The following is a 20,494-nucleotide window of genomic DNA, read 5'->3' on the forward strand; positions in this document are numbered from 1 at the left end:
GGCCTTTTCGAAATCAACTACTAACTACTTGTTGGTCCATTCTCATATCAATATTCTGCAAAATCTTTCTTGGGTTACTTCCTTTGTCTTAACTTACGTCACACACTGCTCCTTATCTGTCAATAACATCTCGGGTAGTAACCCTTACTTCCCTTCCTTGATGTCATATTTTCATAATGTTCTAGAATCGTAGCAAATCTATTGGCTTTGAATAAGTGCAACCTCATCCCTTTTTCATTTTTAGTTTATCTTGTTCACCAACCCATACTGATTTCTATTATTGTGGGGTCTAACTTTTCCTTCCGATAGTCGCGTTAGAGTCATGAACTTATTTCTCAAAATGAGGATATGACTTTATGGCCTATATTCTTTTGTCGTCTCCAGGCCTGTCACCTCTTATTTATTTCTTCACTTGACTATAAATTCAGTAATACTGTCATCTTGAGATCTACCATTTGTTATCCATGTATCACATCTTACTCATAATGCTTCTTTATATCTCTTCTTATTTCCCTACTAATATTTCTGCCGATCCTTTTCTTTTAAAAATATCAATAAGACATTCTTTTGTTTTAAGCTCCCCTTGCTTCATTCATTGGCTCTTCAGTTTGCTCAAAGTTCTCACTCTACTATGGATGTGAGCCACACAAAGGTAATATTTATTCCGTCTAGTCTTTCAGTGCCTATCTTCTGAATTTTTTTTCATGCTAGTATTCACATCTAATTGTAATATTCTAGAGTGCACCATCTAGGTGTCTCGCAAGGAGGTCTATTAGCACATTTGTAATATCCTTTGGAAATGTCACCAAACCCAAACAATCCGTCCATCTTTTTGGGTTATTCTAACCCCAGCCGGATCCTGATATCTTGTCCTTCTCTTAAACCATATCCGTTAGCTCCCATATGGCATGACTGAGATGGGTGTGGCCGATTGTACATATATCTATTTCTGTTGAATGTAGCTCAAAATGCTTATATCTATTAGTACACACATGATCTGCTGAAGACCTCACATTTACTCATCATAAGCATCATGCGGAATCGAGTTCATCTAACTTAACTCTTCCATAGACATATGCAACATTTTACCAACCATCTTTCTAGATGTAGGCATCATCGTATTACAAATAAGATAGAGTTTAGGAAATTGAGTTCTTACAACTGAGCTCTACCACACGATCTAGGGTAAGAAGAAAGAGTGACAATCCTAAATGCCCTGTAGCCTCCTCCTTATAAGTGTGGTGCACGACGCACCCATAAACAAGACGCTACTAGACACGGCTTGTAGATTCCATAGGACAGAACTGCTCTGATACCACTTTTTTCACGACCCAAACCTATGGGCCGCAACGGGCGCCCGATACCTTATTTAACTGAGTACGAACATAACATTTCTTTCATATTGTACTTTCATTGTTGAATGGGCCAAATGGGCTATCATGGGCTAACCAGAATAAACATGGGGGAATACTCAATATAGGACAACCGAACCTGATATAAAAACTTATACAAATGACATACATGCCTATAAGGCCAATATGATCATTTGTAAACTCAAACATAGGCCGGCAGGGCCATACAAGTCTCCGTATACATGACATTTGTCTACAATCTTCGAACAATACATACTTAGCATGAAGGTTAGGATAGGCCCCCGTCATACCAAACAATACGTGTCTAAATAATACTAACCAAACAAGCAACTCCGGAGCAAATGGAGTGCACCAACATCTCCTGCTGAGCTGATAGTCTACTTGGAGGACTTTCGGCCTGTCTATCGGGACATGCGGGCATGAAACAAAGTATCCCCAAGCAAAAGGGACGTCAGTACAAATAATGTACCGAGTATGGAAGGAATGAAAATCAGTAAATAATAGACATGAGAGAAACATGGGGTAAAAGGCTCAACATGTATATCTGAATAGCTCTGTGAATCATTTAATATTAGAATGTCATGCATATGCATATGAATGTCATGTCGTGCATAGGTACATGTGCTCACAACATCATCAAGCATTTGAGGGCATCCCATCATATCATCTTGGCCACTGTGGGCAAAACCATCAATGTATACCAGCTGATCAGGTGGTGGTGCATATATAACGCCATAACATTTCCCATATCCCATATATATATATATACATATATATAATGTATATAATGCCATCTGGTCATGGTTCAATGTAAATAAATGTAATGCATGAGAAGCACGTCAATAAAATCTTTCGGAGTGTCATAAGACCATAATGCCTTTCATTAATATCATGCAAAAAACTTTATCAACATACGTATTTTCTAAGACCCATGAATATATGAAAGAATAATATGACACATGGGGAATCAAGAACATAAGCATCTCTAATATATCTATGAATAGAGTCATGTATGGAAATTGTGCATTTGCTCGTTTCGTTTGTGTCGTATGGATCATGCCAAAGGAAATAATGGATAGCATTAACATACCTGAGCCGATTCTTTTGATAACCCATTTAACACACGTCAATTGAGACAACACGTAACAGCAAGCTCGGAGTAAGGAAAAATCCATATGATATTCTTGAGAAAGATTACACCGTACTCCCCAAGAATCGCAAAATCCCGTTGCTATTACGCAGTATAATTTTGTATGATTTTTTTTTCTTAAGACCATTACCTTGCTAAATATTTAATCCACCTCCCATAATAATTTTGATCACAATATTGTATATCTTTTCTTGTTGAAGCTATCCATCACTTTGAAGATGTAAAATGTCTTCATTTTTGTGTATTAAAGAAGTGTTTTGATGCTATTCTTTAATCCAAAGAGATAAGGTGCTCATCTCTTGAATTGTTTCCACCTTGCAAGTTGATTCAAGAGTTACTTAATGTATATCCATGTGGCTTCCACGTTTTGGCTTATTTATCTTATCCAAAGACTTTAACTAATCAACCATAATTATTAATTAACTAGTTAATCCTCCCATTATCTAATAATTCACATAATTAAGGATTATCTCAAATTAATTAAAATACTGCTCACTTTTAACAAACATTATACACCTTACTATCATGGTCACCATGTATGGCACTAGTCCATAAATACCGGGTATTTATGATCGGGCTCTATTTTATGCCAACATGACAAATTTCGACGAAATTCATTTTCTTCGATTTATTTACCCTCTCACCTTCACGAATTTACTCATCACTTGTTTGAAATAGCATAATACTTATAATCCAAAAATAATCACATTCCCGAACTTACGTCGATTAACTTACGATGAAACATTGACATACAAAAAGATGGGGTGTAACAAAAATCATCTCCTACCGAGTCTACAGATTCTAAAATATGAAAATGAGGCCAATATCTTATCCCTCTACTTTTACGTCCAATCACAAGTATCGTAATTGCGACCTGGGGATTGCAAATGCGAACCCTGCAAATGTGAGAAACTTATCGCAAAAGCGAAACCCCTCACACCCCTGCTGTCATCGCAATTGTGAATAGTGGACCATCGCAAAAGTGATCAAGATTATCGCAAATGCGATCACTGCTAAGCCCAAAACCCCCGAGCAAATCCGAATACAGGGTTCGCAAATGCAAACCTAGTAGACTCAAGCCAAATATCTCAAATGCGATCCATATCTTGCATATGCAAGACTTGAAGCAACTGTGCAAAACCAGCAGAACTTAAACTGCATCAAACACTCTGCAGCGCGTCCGAAATGCAACCGAGCCCTCGGGGCTCCAAACCAAACATCAACACACGTCTAAAAACGTAACACGAACTCTCTGGCACTATAAAATCATCAAAATGACATCCAAAACTATGAAATAGACCTCCAAAACACATGAAATCAACATGAAACTCAAGAACATTTAAAAATAAAATTGCGCATCCGATTCCTATCAAATCAACTCGGAATGACGTCAAATTTTGCAAACAAGCTCTACATATCAAAATGGACCTATTCCAAGTCCCGAAAAAATAAATATAAACACCATACCTATGAAGTCAATCTACGGTCAAACTTATCAAAATTCTAAGCCTTAAATTTCCAATTTTCGGCAAAATAACACAAATCAACCTACGGACTCCGAATTTGATTTTGGGAACATGCCCAAATCAAAAATCATGACACAAACATATTGGAGCCATCAAAATACCGTCGGGGTCATTTTCACAAAAGACAAACCTCGGTCAACATTTTCAACTTAAGTTTCCAAAGTAAGAATCACCCCGGAATATCCGAAAATCAAATCGGATCATGCACGCAAGTCATATTACATAATATGAAACCACTCAAGGCCCTAAACAACCGAATGAAACCTTAAATCTTAAAACAACTGGTCCGGTCGTTACATGGTGTATTATATTACCAAACAAGTGCACATTTATTTCCTCCATTGGTTCTACTCGAAACTACTCCACACTCAGTCCTTACTTCTTCTAGCGCTCATTTTATAATTAATGTGCTATAAGAGGTAAAGGGATCTAAAAATTTCAATTAAGAACAAAAAGTATATAGGCTCATAATGTGGGTGCCAAATAAATGTCCATAGGCTCAAAAGGATTTACTAGGGATCAACTTTATTTGTGGTAAGCAAAAAGCTCAAAAGGTCAAAGAAAGCCTAAAATCATTTTTCAAATCGAGCATCACCTAAAATTTGGCTTTAACTCACAATACCGAGCAAGTTATAGACACAATCACGATAACATGGACTACACAAAAAGCTCACTTCACACATGACACATGACTCACTAAGGACGGTCTCATTCCGAATCTCAGATTAAAGCAATTTACGGAGTCACGAAATATTAAGCATTTAGCACAAAGTGAATACAAGTCAAGCAAAGAGACATAGGCATCAAAAGACCTTCTGTTCAGTATATAAAGACATCATGATCAATCTCAAAACATAAGGGGAGATACTCCATTTGCTAATGCCTAAATATGCTACTATGAAACAAGTCAAGGGTGCCTAGGAATTACATCATTCTTCTTCCTTTTTCTTTCCTAACTTCTAATCTACATTAAAAATAAAAAACTACTACATGGGTTCAACTACATCACATGGAAAAGAACCGAGGCACAAAGAAAAATCATGAGGGATTATTACTACCTAAAGGAAAATAAAAGATATATTTTTGGAATTTTTTTATTTTTCAAAAATTTTAGTTAGACTTTAATCCCTCAAGAAAACTGCCTACTAGATCCATCGTCGAAAAAAGACAAAACTTTTCTTATAATTTTTTTTTCTGTATTTTATAATTTTTTTCTTTCATTAGGCTAACTACCACTTAGAAAAAACAAGAATCTAAGCTAAAAATTACTAACTAAAAACAAATACTAACTAGCACTATCCTACTATATACAAGATCCGGAGAATTCGCCCCATACTTAATTTTATGCAATGTCCTTGATGCATATAAAATAATAAAAACAAGTGAGGTGAAAGGAAAACTCCCTGGTCACTCCTCATCATCGCCCTCATCATAGAAAGCCATGTCTCCAGCTTCCTACTCTACATCATCATCCCCTGGCTTATCATCCTCATCAGCATCATCATCAGACTGCTCGGGCTCACCCGCATAATGCTCGGGCATGTTAACATCTTTATCCTTGGGCAAGCGCTGACCTTGGAAAAGCCCCACCATATGCTCTGCATGGGAATTAAGCGGGTACCGCACATGTAAATGGTCTTTCTCTTCTGAGTAGCTGATCACCCTCCAATCTACAACTGTAGGTCCAATATCCCATAAAAAGGGGCCATAAATCTATGGTCCAATCGAGCATCTTGCTTAGGACCAATGAGTGGAGCCACATCAGCCTCCTTCTTCGGATGAATGCTAGTGATGTTCATCCTATGGAGGGATGCTGGGATGATTATATCAAATTCTTTATCCTCTTCTACCTCTTCCTTCTTCAGATATTAAGTCAACATATTGCCAAAGAACAGTCTGTCAACCCTCTTACTCTTTCTCATAAGTATCATTTGGTGACGTGTTAGACGACTCACATTAACTTTTTGGCTGGTCATCAGAAAGTACAACAAGCACACCCTATCTCTCCTGATCAAAGTGTCATAATTGCCTAATAGCAACCGAGTGTTAATCAACTTCAACCAAACCCGTGCCTCTATTTTCATCTTCTTCTTCGGGAATTTCTCATAGTGCCCAGTCTTCTTGTCATAGACCCAGGCAGCCATAGAATTGACACCACATAACATGTATCTCAGCTCTCGATATGTTGGGCGGGCAATGAAACTGCCCAGAGGATCATGTGGGATATCTGGGGTCCTCAAGTAGTTGCAGATGGCTGTGACTAAAAAGTCAATCAATCTACCTCAAATAGGATCATACGACGCTGGATCATTTGGGTCAAATCTAGTATAAAACTCTCATTCAAGATTCACATTAATGTCACAGGGGTTCCCAAAAACAAAGCCCAATCCAAGCTCATGAACAAATTTCCAGATCAACGGATGCATAGCTCTTAAGCGACGCTCCTCAACAGCCATATCAGGATACATATGCTTTGGGTGACAATGCTTGTACCATGCTTTAAGAGAGAGGGTACACTTTTAATTCCATACTCTCATTGCCCTTGGGGCTTGGGATGTGAGGCTACCATTGACGCAACTGCCCTCAGTGCCTCAGCCTGACTAGATGTGGCTTCTCCCCTTTTTCACTTCTTTGGTGGTGGCCTAGAGGATGTCTTCCCTTTTGTGGTGGCCGTGACTTTGCCTTTTCCCTTGTCAGTTGGTCGCACCATCTTTCGTTGTGCCTACAAAAGCGAATGACTGTCAACTTTAGAAAGCATTTAATCAATTTGAAAAATGGTTGCACGATCCCACACTTATCAGTTTAGCATATAGTTGTCAAGTAATTCGAGGAGACTCAGACTTCACCCATGAATTTAAGCAATAATTCGCACTATGAGACTACTAGTTCATGATATAATGCTATTTAAGTGAAATGCTTGAACCCTTCAGCCCAGCTCCGGTGATCCACCCCACACTTAATTTTGATGTCAAGGATGGCTCGGAGACTCGGGCTCCTATTGGTACATAACGTGCCTTTGAGGAATTCTATCAAACACATGGTATGTACTAGCATGATTGAAGCTTTTGTGCACGAGGGGTTGCCTCACCCTCCCAAATTAGCTTGGAAATCGAGTGTAAACACTTGTATGACCAACAAGAATAACAATCCTAAGGGTTTATGGGGTTGGGATAAGCATGCACAATTTCTCATTCATAGCACTCACAGATTTTGTTCTTTGCAATTTTTACCTCAATTGTTCCCAAACTAGAGGTGAAGAAGAGATCAATCCATACCTTGAATGTTTTAGAGGAGGAGAGAGTCTTTTATTAGTGGTGATTGTTTTTGAGAGAGTGTTGAGTGAGATGAGAATGGGAGGGGTTTGGTTGAGGTAAAGAGAGAGAGAGAGAGAGAAGGAGGAGTCAGTGGTGATGTTTGTGTTTTATGTTGTAAGGGTGTTAGAATAGAGTGTTGAGGGGTTTTAAAATAAAAAGGGACAAAAAACTTACCTGGCGACGCCCACTCTCATGAGAGCTATACTGGGTGCTGGGCTGGGCGACGTCAATTGTGATGCAAGCAGCATGCCTGGCGATGCCCTAATTGACTTGGCACTGAGCCAGGCGACACCTAGTGTAATACGAGATGGTGGCGCATGCTAGGCCGGGCTAGGCTAGTTCTTTTTATACTTCCTTATGAGTTTAATTGGCCTCTTACATGATCCCGTATGTATTCAAACCTCAAAATTCAACCACGACTCCTTAGTACCTTAAATCAAAGTTAAAGGCTAATTAAACTATCCATACTATACTACAAATTGGGTTGCCTCCCAACAAGACCCTGATTTTACGTTGTGGCATGAATGTAGGGCCTTGCTTATTCATCAACAACTATTACTTTGGATTTCTGACGATCAATGACACCACCCCAATAATGATTGACTCTTTGTCCAATCACCAAAAAATTTCTTTCACCATTTAAAGCGCAACTCAATTACACCATATGGAGTGACTCTCACCACCTCAAATGGACCTGACCACCTCGATTTTAACATGTCAGGAAATATCTTAAGCATGGAATTTAACAATAGTACCTTTTGTCCCTGTTCAAAGTAACGCGGCTTGATATACTTGTCGTGCCATCGTTTTGTTTTCTCATTTTAAAGCTTAGCATTTTCATAGGAATGCAACCTAAACTCATCTAACTCATTCAATTGCAAGAGCCTGTTGTCTCCGGCAGCTTCAAAGTCCATATTCAACTTATTGACCGCTCGATACGCCTTATATTCAAGTTCAACCGACAAGTTATATGCCTTCCCATAAACAAGCTTATACAGAGATGCTCCAATTGGTGTTTTATATATAGTTCTATATGCCCACAAGGCATCATCTAGCTTTACATCCCAATCTTTCCTGTTCGCACACTGTCTTCTCTAATATCTGCTTTATTTCTCTGTTTGACACTTCAACTTGTCCACTTGTTTGCAGATGATATGTCGTGGCAACACTGTGGCGGACCCCATATTTGGCTGGAAGGTTATTCAACAACCGATTGAAGAAATGTGTTCATTCATCACTAATTGAGGCATATGGAGTCCCAAACCTCGAGAATATGTTTTTATTCAAAAAAGTGTCTACCATCTTGGCATAATTGGTTTGCAATGCAACTGCGTCTAACCATTTGACACATAGTCCACCGCTAGCAAATTATATTTGTTTCATATAGACAATCATAATGGTCCTATGAAGTATGCCCCATACATCAAAAATCTCTACCTCCAGGATATTATTCAAAGGCATCTCATGACTCATTGGGATTGTTTCTGTTCTTTGACATTGGTCACACTTCTTACCAAACGCACGGGCATCCTTGAACAATGTTGGCCAATAGACCTCCGACTGCAATAGCTTTGCAGTTGTCCTATCGCCTCCATGATGGTCCCTATAAGGCGAGGCATGGAAGTCATACAACACTAATTCCACCTCCTTTTCAGGATTACACCTCTTCACCAACTGATCAGCACACCGCCTGTACAAGAATGACTCATCCGAGTAGTAGAAGTTCACATCATACAGAAACCTCTTCCTAGTGTTAGCTTTAATATAAGAAGGAAGTACCCCACTCACAATATAATTCACTTAGTCATCATACCATGGGGCAGGTTCATGTGTGATGGTAAAAAGTTGCTCATCAAGAAACGTTTTCTTATTACTATGTCTACCTTCCTCCAGAAGCTCATGATTTTTCAACCTTGATAGATGGTCTTCCACTTGGTTTTCTATGCCCTTCCGATCTCGTATTTCTACATCACATTCCTGCAACAACAAAACTATCATGACCTAAACTGATGGGCCGCGACGGGTGCTTGAGTCCTATCTGTGAAACGCCCATAAGCATGCGTCTAAGATATGAACATGTATAACATCTATTGCATTACGGAAATAACATACGTGAAGGAAACCTACAATCAAGACATATGAACGTATACATGTAGAATACAGTGGGCGAGCCGGCAAGGCTGCTATAGATAACTAATACATCCAAAACTGAAAGCCGACAAGGCCACATACAACCCGACTAGACATACTATCTACAAACCTCTAATAGAACATAAATGTACAAAGATGGGACTGAGCCACATCATACCCATATATATATATAAACGTATCATACCAAAATCAAAAGCAGCTCCAGATCAAGTGGAGCACGCCAACTCTCGCTGATCAGGAATCCTAAGAAGGGGGACCATCAGCTTGCCTACCTGCACCTGCGGGCATAAAACACAGGCCCTATAAAATAGGGCGTCAGTACGAAAAATGTACTGAGTATGTAAGGCATGGAAATTAGTACGTAAAAGACATAGATGAAATATGTAATACAGAAACACATCTTTAAATCTGAATAACTTTGTAAATTCTGAAACGTTTATAATGTCATACACGTGAGTATAAATATCGTGCCATGCATAGGTATAGGTGTACATATATCATTAAGCCATTGAGGGCATCTCATCATATTGTCTCAGCCACTATGGGCAACATCATCAACATATTCTAACTGATCAGGTGGTGGTGCGTATATAACATCGTAGCCTTTTCCCATATCCCATATACATATATTTACAAATATACACATATATAACACCATGTGGTCATGGGTCAATGCACATGTATAAATGAGTGAAATGCATGAAAAATGTGTAATAATCTCAATATTCCTACAGGATAATCTTTTTCAACTGTGTATTATTCTTAGACCTATGAAAAGAAGGTAATAATATTTTTCATGGGGAATCAAGAATATAGACACCCCTAGTATCTCTATGAATAGAGTAATTTATGGAAACTGTGCGTTTGCTCGTTTCTTCTGTATAATTCGGACCATGCCAAAAGAAAGAAGGGATGGCCTAAACATACCTGTTCCTTGAATTATTTGAATGAAGTAAAGCTCCTGCTTTTGTGAAATATGTTGAAATGAACGAATGAAGCTTCTGCTTCTGAATTTGAACGAAATTTTCTTTGACATAAAGCTTCTGACGTCAACATTTTTATGTATGAAATTTGTTTGGAATGAAGGCTTGTAAGGATTTAATTAGCTTCTAGCATTTCAAATTAAGAAAGAAATCTTTCTTGTGTTCTTTATGAAAATGAGTAACGTCACTTGTGTTTTCATTTAGTAAGACTTAAGTTACTTTACGTCTTGGTAGCTTTGGCCACATGGCACAACAAGTCCTTATATTGCCACATGACATGATGATTAATGAGTCATTTTTGTCACAGTGGCTTTTTTGCCACATTTTAGATGGGTATATTTTATAAATTTTTATCCACTTATTAGTTAACTGGGTAATATCGTGTTACCGAGTAATTAATCAATTACACGCATAATTTTAAAATTGCCCCAAATTACTTAAATTCTATTTATTTTTGAAATACTTCATATAAACTTTATATATTATAATACCGTGGTCATATGGTACTTTTCATGTTACTAGTTCATAATTATTGGGTACTATCGCTCGACCCGTATTTTATTCAACATTTGCCACTTTCAACGAAACTCGTTTTCTTTAATCTGTGTACCCCTTTATCCTTCATAACATTTATTTATCGCTTGTTATAAATAGCGTAAGTACGTTAACGTCAAGATGATGTCATCCCCGAGTCCACATCGGTTAATTGAAAACCAAATTTTAACATACGAAAATGCGAGATGTAACATCCTCTCCCCCTTAGAAACATTTATCCTCGAATGTTCAACTCCCCGTGATCTATATAACTTTGGCAAGGTAACCTCTGCAACAACACCACTACCAACTCTCCCCGTAGAAGCTTAATAACCCAACGACACACATGACCATAATTATGAATAACGACAATGGCCTCACATGACCAACGGCAATAACCAACACAAGAAATTATACACGTACCTTATGATTATGACATCTCAGTCGGACCTTTATTTGGAGGAGCAAATAAGTAGGGATATCTAGACTTCATATTTTCCTCGGCCGCCCAAGTGATTTCTTCCACATTGTTGTTCCTTTAAAGTACTTTCATGGAGGCTACCTCTTTATTCTGTAGCTTGCGGATTTGTCGGTCCAGGATGGCAACCGGAACTTCATCATATGATAACTATTCTATTATTTGTACATCATTTGTGGGAACCACTCGGGTAGGATCGCCAATGTACTTTCGTAACATAGATACGTGAAAACCTGGATGGACAGACACCAATTCCGAAGGCAATTCTAACTCATAAGCTACTCGGCCAACTCTCTGAATGATCCTATAAGGCCCAATATACCGTGGGCTAAGTTTGCCTTTCTTGCCAAATATCATCACACCTTTCATAGGTGACATCTTTAAGAATACCCAGTCATCAACCTCGAACTCTAAATCTCATCGCCGCACGTCAGAATATGACTTATGACGACTTTGAGCTGTCAATAGTCGATCCGAATAAGCTTTACTTTTTCTAGAGCTTGCTGTACCAGGTCTGGCCCATATAATCTAGGTTCTCCAACATCAAACCACCTTATAGGTGACCTACACTTCCATCCGTGGAGAGCTTCATATGGAGCCATCTGAACACTGGAATGATAGCTATTATTATATGTGAACTCAATAAGAGGTAGATGATCTTACCAGCTACCTTTAAAGTCTATTACATAAGCTCATAACATATCCTCCAGTGTTTGAATATTACGCTCAGCTTGTCCATCTGTCTGGGGATGAAATGCTATACTAAGACTTACTTGAGTCCCCAATCCTTTTTGGAAGGACCTCCAGAAATTAGCTGTAAATTGAGCTCCTCTCTCCGAGATAATTGATACAGGGACACCATGCAGTCGTATTATTTCCTTAATATAAAGTCTTGCATAATCCTCTGAGGAATATATAGTCCTATCGGGCACAAAATGGGCTGACTTTGTAAGCTTATCAAAAATCACCCATATCAAATCGAACTTACGCTGGGTACGAGGTAAGCCTACGATGAAGTCCATATTGATTACTTCACATTTCCATGTCGGAATCTCCATAGCTTGCAATAACCCACCGGGTTTCTGATGCTCAATATTAACCTGCTGACAGTTAGGGCATTGAGCCACAAACTCTGCTACATCCTTTTTCATTCCGTCCCACCAATATACCTTCCTGATATTACGATACATCTTTGTTGCTCATGGATGGATAGAATAACGAGAATAGTGAGTTTCTCCCATAACTTTTAGACTCAACTCTACAACATTACGCACACATAATCGTCCTCGATATCTGAGGATCCCATCTTCTATAATTTCAAACGGGGTGTTCTCCTTTTGAAGGGTGGTATCCCTATAACGAACTAACATATGATCCTCGTACTGGCATTTCTTTACTTTAGTTACTAAAGAAGATGTTGCTGTATTCCGAAGAGTAATTCCAACGTCACGTGAGTCCAGTAACTGAACTCGAAGACTAGCTAGCTAATGAACCTCATGGGATATCACCCTCTTTTCTGGCTACAAATACAACAAGCTACCCATAGATCTATGGCTGAGGGCATCGGCTACTACGTTCGCCTTCCCCGGATGGTATAAAATATCAACGTCATAGTCTTTAAGTAGGTCTAACCACATCTTTTGACGTAGATTCAATTCCTTTTCCTTGAAGATGAACCAGAGGCTATTATGATCCGTATAGATATCAACATGAATGCCATACAAGTAGTGCCTCCATATCTTTAGTGCATGAATCACCGCAGCTAACTCTAAATCGTGGGTCGGGTAATTCTTCTCGTGCTTTCTTAGTTGTCTAGAAGCATAATCCACAACCTTACCACGCTGTATCAAGACACAACCCAACCCAATGCGTGAAGCATCACAATAGATAACATAACAATCAGTCCCTTCTGGAAGCATTAGAACCAGTGCTGACGTTAATCTGTCCTTTAATGCATGTAAACTCCGTTTGCAAACATCGGTCCATTGAAACTTTGCTCCCTTCTGAGTCAACTTTGTCAAAGGTGATGAAAGGGAAGAAAATCCCTCTACAAATCTCTTGTAATAACCTGCCAAACCAAGAAAGCTACAAACCTTCGTCGATGTTGTAGGCCTAGGCCAAGTCTTTACTGCCTCAATCTTTTGTGTATCCACCCGAATGCCTTCACCCGAAATGATATGCCCAAGGAAAGTTATAGAGTTTAACTAGAATTTACATTTAGAAAATTTTGCCTACAACTTTCCTTCTTGTAGAACTTTGAGCACAGTACGCAGATGACCAGCATGCTCATCCTTTAAACGAGAATACACCAATATATCGTCAATAAATACAATTACGAACATATCTAAGAAAGGCCTAAACACACGGTTCATCAAATCCATGAATACTGTTGGGGCATTGGTTAGACCGAACGACATAACTCGAAAATCAAAGTGACCATATCTAGTCCTGAATGCTGTCTTGGGAGTATCTTTATACTTAACCCTTACCTGATGGTACATAGACGTCAAGTCTATTTTTGAAAAACACTTGGCCCCTTGCAACTGATCTAATAAATCATCAATCCTCGGGAGCGGATACTTATTCTTGATCGTCACCTTATTCAGCTGCCTATAATGAATGCACATTCTTAAGGAACCATCTTTCTTTCTCACAAACAAAACAGGTTCTCCCTACGGTGACGTACTAGGTTTGATAAAGCCTTTTTCAAGTAAGTCCTTTAGTTATTCCTTTAACTCTTTCAACTCTGCGGTGGCCATTCTATAGGGATGAATAGATGACAAGCATGCTCATCCTTTAAACGAGAATACACCAATATATCGTCAATAAATACAATTACGAACATATCTAAGAAAGGCCTAAACACACGGTTCATCAAATCCATGAATACTGTTGGGGCATTGGTTAGACCGAACGACATAACCCGAAAATCAAAGTGACCATATCTAGTCCTGAATGCTGTCTTGGGAGTATCTTTATCCTTAACCCTTACCTGATGGTACCTAGACGTCAAGTCTATTTTTGAAAAACACTTGGCACCTTGCAACTGATCTAATAAATCATCAATCCTCGGGAGCGGATACTTATTCTTGATCGTCACCTTATTCAGCTGCCTATAAGGAATGCACATTCGTAAGGAACCATCTTTCTTTCTCACAAACAAAACAGGTGCTCCCTACGGTGACGTACTAGGTCTGATAAAGCCTTTTTCAAGTAAGTCCTTTAGTTATTCCTTTAACTCTTTCAACTCTGCGGTGGCCATTCTATAGGGATGAATAAATAGTGGGTGAGTATCTCTTAGTAGGTCAATAGAAAACTCAATTTCTCTCTTTGGCGGGAGACCCGGAAGCTCTTCGGGAAAACAACGGGAAACGCATTCACGACAAGGATGAACTGAATGGTTGGTGACTCCACTTCCACATCCTGAACCCGAACTAAGTAATAAATAAAGCCCTTTCTGATCATCTTCCTTGCCTTGAGATAGGAAATGAATCTTCCTATCGGCGATGCCGTATTACCTTTCCATTCCAAAACAGGCTCCCTTGGAAATTGAAAACGGACAATCTTTGATCTACAATCAACATTGGCATGACAGGAAGCCAACCAATCCATACCCATTATAACATCAAATTATACCATATCTAACTCGATTAAGTTTGCTACAGTAGTTTGACCATGAACTACTATTATACAACCCATATATACTTGTTTAACTATCACCGAGTCCCCAACAGGTGTAGACACCTCAAAAGGTTTAACCAATTTAGGTTTTATTTCAAACTTACTAGAAACCAACGGAGCAACGTAGGATAAGGTGGAACCTGGGTCAATCAGTGCATATACCTCGTAGGAGGAAACTAATAATATACCTGTAACAACATCAGGCGATGACTCCTGGTCCTGTTGTCCTACCAATACACAAATGCGGTTCTGAGGGCTTCTCAAGCTAGATGCTCCGCCTCTGCCTCTACCATGACTCATTGGTGCTTGGGACCTTTCCTAGGAGGCGTACTAATGATGATGAACCAGCTACAGATCCCGCTGGATGAGCTATGATTACATCACCTCTAATCGGACAATCCCTCATAACGTGGCCCGGATTACCACAAGCATAACAAAAACTTAATCCCATACGACACTGCATGGTATGATACTTACCACATTGAGCACATCATGTCAAGGTCAGCCTCATCTAATTTGACTCACTAGAAGGACCAGAAGACCTTACTCTCTTATTCTGGGCCCTATCATGCTCATGATCGGCCCTCTATTTCTATTTAGACTCCTTTATACCTTGAGCGTATGCCTGAATACGAGAAATATCCATGTCTGGATGAACTGAGACCGACATGAAATCGTTAAGAAAGTGAGGCTCTAATCCCATCATGAACCGGTGAACCCAATCCTTCATCTTAGATACAATAATGGGAGCATTCCTAGCCAATGAATCAAACTGAAGACTGTACTCCCGAACTCATATTACCCTGCCGAAGGGTCAAGAACCTATCAACTCTGGCTTGCTAAGCTCTGGTGGCAGATAATGACGAAGAAAATCTTTTGTAAACTCCTGCCATACTACTGGAGGGGCATCCTCACCTCTGGACAATTCCCAAGACTCATACCAAGTAACTGCAACATTTTAGAGTCTATAGTAAGCTAGCTCAACTGAAGCAGTCGCAGTGGTGTTCATTACCCATAATATCCTCTGCACTCTATCAATAAATACCTGATGGTCCTCATTTAGATTTTCCCCAGTGAATACTGGAGGGTCTAAATTAATGAAGTCACGAACCCTCGTATTGACGGACCTATCTGCTTGACCAATTCCAATTTCCTATTATCGAGCCTGCACGGCTACTAATCGGGTTAATACCTAAATAGCATCTCTCATCTCTTGAACCGGTGCATTCGGCTGAGGTGCTGAATGTACATGGGCGGGCGCTGGAGCTGGTGCCCCTCGGAGCTCTTCTGGAAAGGGCAGGGTATGTGAAGTCTAAGATGGAACCTCACCATGAGACTCTCCCCTAGCCCTGATAACTCGTGGCGCTCGACTAATAGTCTCACCGGCCAAAGAATTTCCTTCTAGGCGACGGTACTCTTTGGAGGCATTGCTAAAAAGATAGCATATTGTTAGGTACATGAATTCTTGTATCGCACAATCTGAGATAAAAAGAAAGAATAACATCCTATATGTCCTGCAGCCTCCTGTCTATAAGTGTGGTGCACGACACAGTTATAAACAAGACTCTACTAGACATGGTCTGTAGATAACCCTAGGACAAAACTGCTCTGATACCACTTTTGTCACGACCCAAACAGATCGCGACGGGTGCCTGAGTCCTATCTGTCCAACACCCTTAAGCATACGTCTAAGATATGAACCTATATAATATCTGCTGCATTACGAAAATAACATACGTGAAGAAAACCTACCATCAAGGCATATGTACGTATACATGTAGAATACAGTGGGCGAGCCGGCAAGGCTGCTATAGACAACTATACATCCAAAACTGAAAGCCAACAAGGCCACATACAACCCAACTAGACCTGCTGTCTACAGACCTCGAATAGAACATAACTGTACAGAGACGGGAATGAGCCACGTCATTCATATATATATATATATATATATATATATATATAAACGTATCGTACCAAAATCAAAAGATGCTACGGATCAAGTGGAGCACGCCAACTTTGGCTGATCAGGGTTCCTAAGAAGGGGGATCGTCAGCTTGCCTACCTGCGGGCATGAAACACAGGCCCCGTGAAATATGGAATCAGTACAAAAAATGTACTGAGTATGTAAGACATGGAAATTAGTACGTAAAAGACATAGATGAAATATGGAATACAGAAACACATCTCTAAATCTGAATAGCTTTGTAAATTTTGAAATGTTTATAATGTCATGAACGTGCATATAAATGTCATGCCATGCATAGGTATGGGTGTACATAATATCATCAAGCCACTGAGGGCATCTCTTCATATCATCTCGGCCATTGTGGGCAACATCATCAACATATACCAGCTGATCAGGTGGTGATGCGTATATAACGCTGTAACTTTTTCCCATATCCATATACATATATATGCGTATATAACGCCATCTGGTCATGGGTAATGCACATGTATAAATGAGTGAAATGCATGAAAAATACGTAATAGTCTCAATATTCCTTCTGGATAAACCTTTTTAACTGTGTATTATTCTAAGACCCGTGAACAGAAGATAATAATATTTTTCATGGGGAATCAAGAATATAGACACCCCTAGTATCTCTATGAATAGAGTAATTTATGGAAACTATGTGTTTGCTCGTTTCTTCAGTATAATTCGGACCATGCCAAAAAAAAAGAAGGGATGGCCTAAACATACATGTTCCTTGAATTATTTGAACGAATTAAAGCTCTTGCTTTTGAGAAATATGTTGAAACGAACAAATGAAGCTTCTGATTCTGAATTTGAACAAAATTTTCTTGGACATAAAGCTTTTGACTTCAACATTTTTATGTATGAAATTCGCTTGGAATGAAGACTTGTAAGGATTTCATTAGCTTCTAACTTTTAAAATTAAGAAAGAAATCCTTCTTGTGTTCTTTATGAAAATGAGTAACGTCACTTGTGTTTTCATTCAGTAAGACTTAAGTTACTTTAAGTCTTGTTTGTTTTCACCACATGGCATAACAAGTCCATATATTGCCACATGGCATGATGAATAATGAGTCATTTTTATCTTGGTGGATTTTTTGCCACATTTTAGATAGGTAAATTTTATAAATTTTTATCCACTTATATCCACTTATTAGTTAACTGGGTAATGTCATATTGCCCGGTAATTAATCAATTACCCGCATAATTTAAAAATTGTCCAAAATTACTTAAAATTCTATTTATTTTTAAAATACTTTATATATACCAAATTGGTCAGTTTCAACGAAACTCGTTTTCTTTAATTCGTGTACCCCTTTATACTTCGTAACACTTATTTAGCGGTTGTTATAAATACCATAAGTACGTTAACGTCAAGATGATCTCATCCCTGAGTCCACGTCGGTTCATTAAAAATGAAAATTTAACGTACGAAAACGCGAGATGTAACAAAAATCCAGTGAATCAATCTAGCCTTGGATTTTTTTTTGTAAATAGATACCTCATTGCTGCATGATCGGTGTGGACTATAACTTTTGTTCCCACCAAGTAAGCCCGTAATTTCTCAAATGCCCACACTACTCCCAATAACTCCTTCTCAGTTGTGGTGTAATTCAGCTGAGCATCATCAAAAGTCTTACCCGCATAGTGTATGGAGTAAAACATCTTGTCTTTCCTTTGTCCTAGCACTGCCCCAATAACATTGGTCACTTGCATCGCACATGAGTACAAATGGTAAGGACCAATTTGGTGCTACAATGATCAGGGCAGCCACCAACCTTTCCTTGAGCTCCTCGAATACCTTCAAGCAGGCTTCATCAAATTTGAAAGTCACATCCTTTTCAAACAACCTGCACAATGTAGTAGCAATTTTAGAAAAATCTTTAATAAAGCGTCGATAAAAACCTGCTTGTCCTAAGAAGCTCTAGGCACCCTTCACAAAGATGGGTGGAGGTAATTTTGCAACTGCCTCCACCTTCACCTTATCAACTTCAATGCCACTCTTCGATATCCTATGACCCAATACGATGCTCTCTTGCACCATAAAGAGGCACTTCTCCAAATTTAGCACCAATATTTTTTTCTTCACAATGTGCTAACACCTTGCCCAAATTCATCAAACAATCATCATAATAAGACCCAAACACTAAAAAATTATCCATGAATACTTCTATAAATTTTTCCACCATATCAGTAAAAATGGTCACCATACATCTCTAGAAAGTGGCTGGTGCATTACAAAGATCAAATGGCATTTTCTTGAAAGCAAAAGTACCATAAGGGCACATGAAATTCATTTTCTCCTGATCCTCTAGGCATATGACAATCTGGTTGTACCCCGAATAACCATCATGGAAGCAATAATACTCATGCCTAGCCAACCTCTCCAATATTTGGTCAATGAATGGAAGTGAGAAGTGGTCCTTGCGGGTTACTTTGTTGAGCCTTCTATAGTAAATGCAAACTCTCCACCCCAGCACTGTGTGAGTAGGAATTGGCTCATTTTTCTCGTTCTCTACAACAGTCATCCCCCCTTTTTAGGCACACATTGCACTAGGCTTACCATGTCAAAGATAGGGAAGATGATGTTTGCATCAAGCCACTTAATTACTTCCTTCTTCATGACCTCCTGCATAATAGGATTAAAAACCTTTGTTGTTCAATACTGGGTAGTGTGCATCTTTCAGAAAATTTTTATGCATGCATAATGATGGACTGATTCCCTTGATATGAGAAATTGTCCACCCAATAGCTCTTTTGTGCTCACGAAGCACTCTTAACAGCTTTTCTTCTTGAAAATTGGTTAAGCTGGATGAAATAATCACTGACAAAGTTTCAGAATTCCCCAAGTAGGCATAGCGCAGGTGCGTTTGAAGAGCTTGAACTCTAGCTTTGGAGATTCTTCAACAGATAGTTTAGGAGGAGTCAGAATAACAGGTCTATCCAATCCTCAAATCCCCCAAGCTCGTGGACATACTTGCAAGACATGTTAAGGACTTGTTCGATTTCTTCTTTCATCTCATCTTCACTTTCTTCCTCATCCCCAATCAAAACTCATTCAAGGGGTTTGTGGGGCTCGTATAAGGCACTAATGAAGTCACGTCACTTTCTACCATAGAGTCATGGATAACTCTTCATAGTGTCTTGGATGTTTGAGTGTTTTATAAACATTGAATACCTCCACTTGATCACCCACTGTTATTGTCATCTTGCCTTCACACACATCAATAATAGCTCGGCCTGTGGCTAAGAATGGATGGCCCAAAATAAATGGGACTTCCTGATTAGGCTCATAGTCTAAGATAATTAAATCAGTAGGGAAGATG

Source organism: Nicotiana sylvestris, chromosome 12 (assembly GCF_000393655.2).
Source record: "Nicotiana sylvestris chromosome 12, ASM39365v2, whole genome shotgun sequence".
Lineage (NCBI taxonomy): Eukaryota > Viridiplantae > Streptophyta > Magnoliopsida > Solanales > Solanaceae > Nicotiana > Nicotiana sylvestris.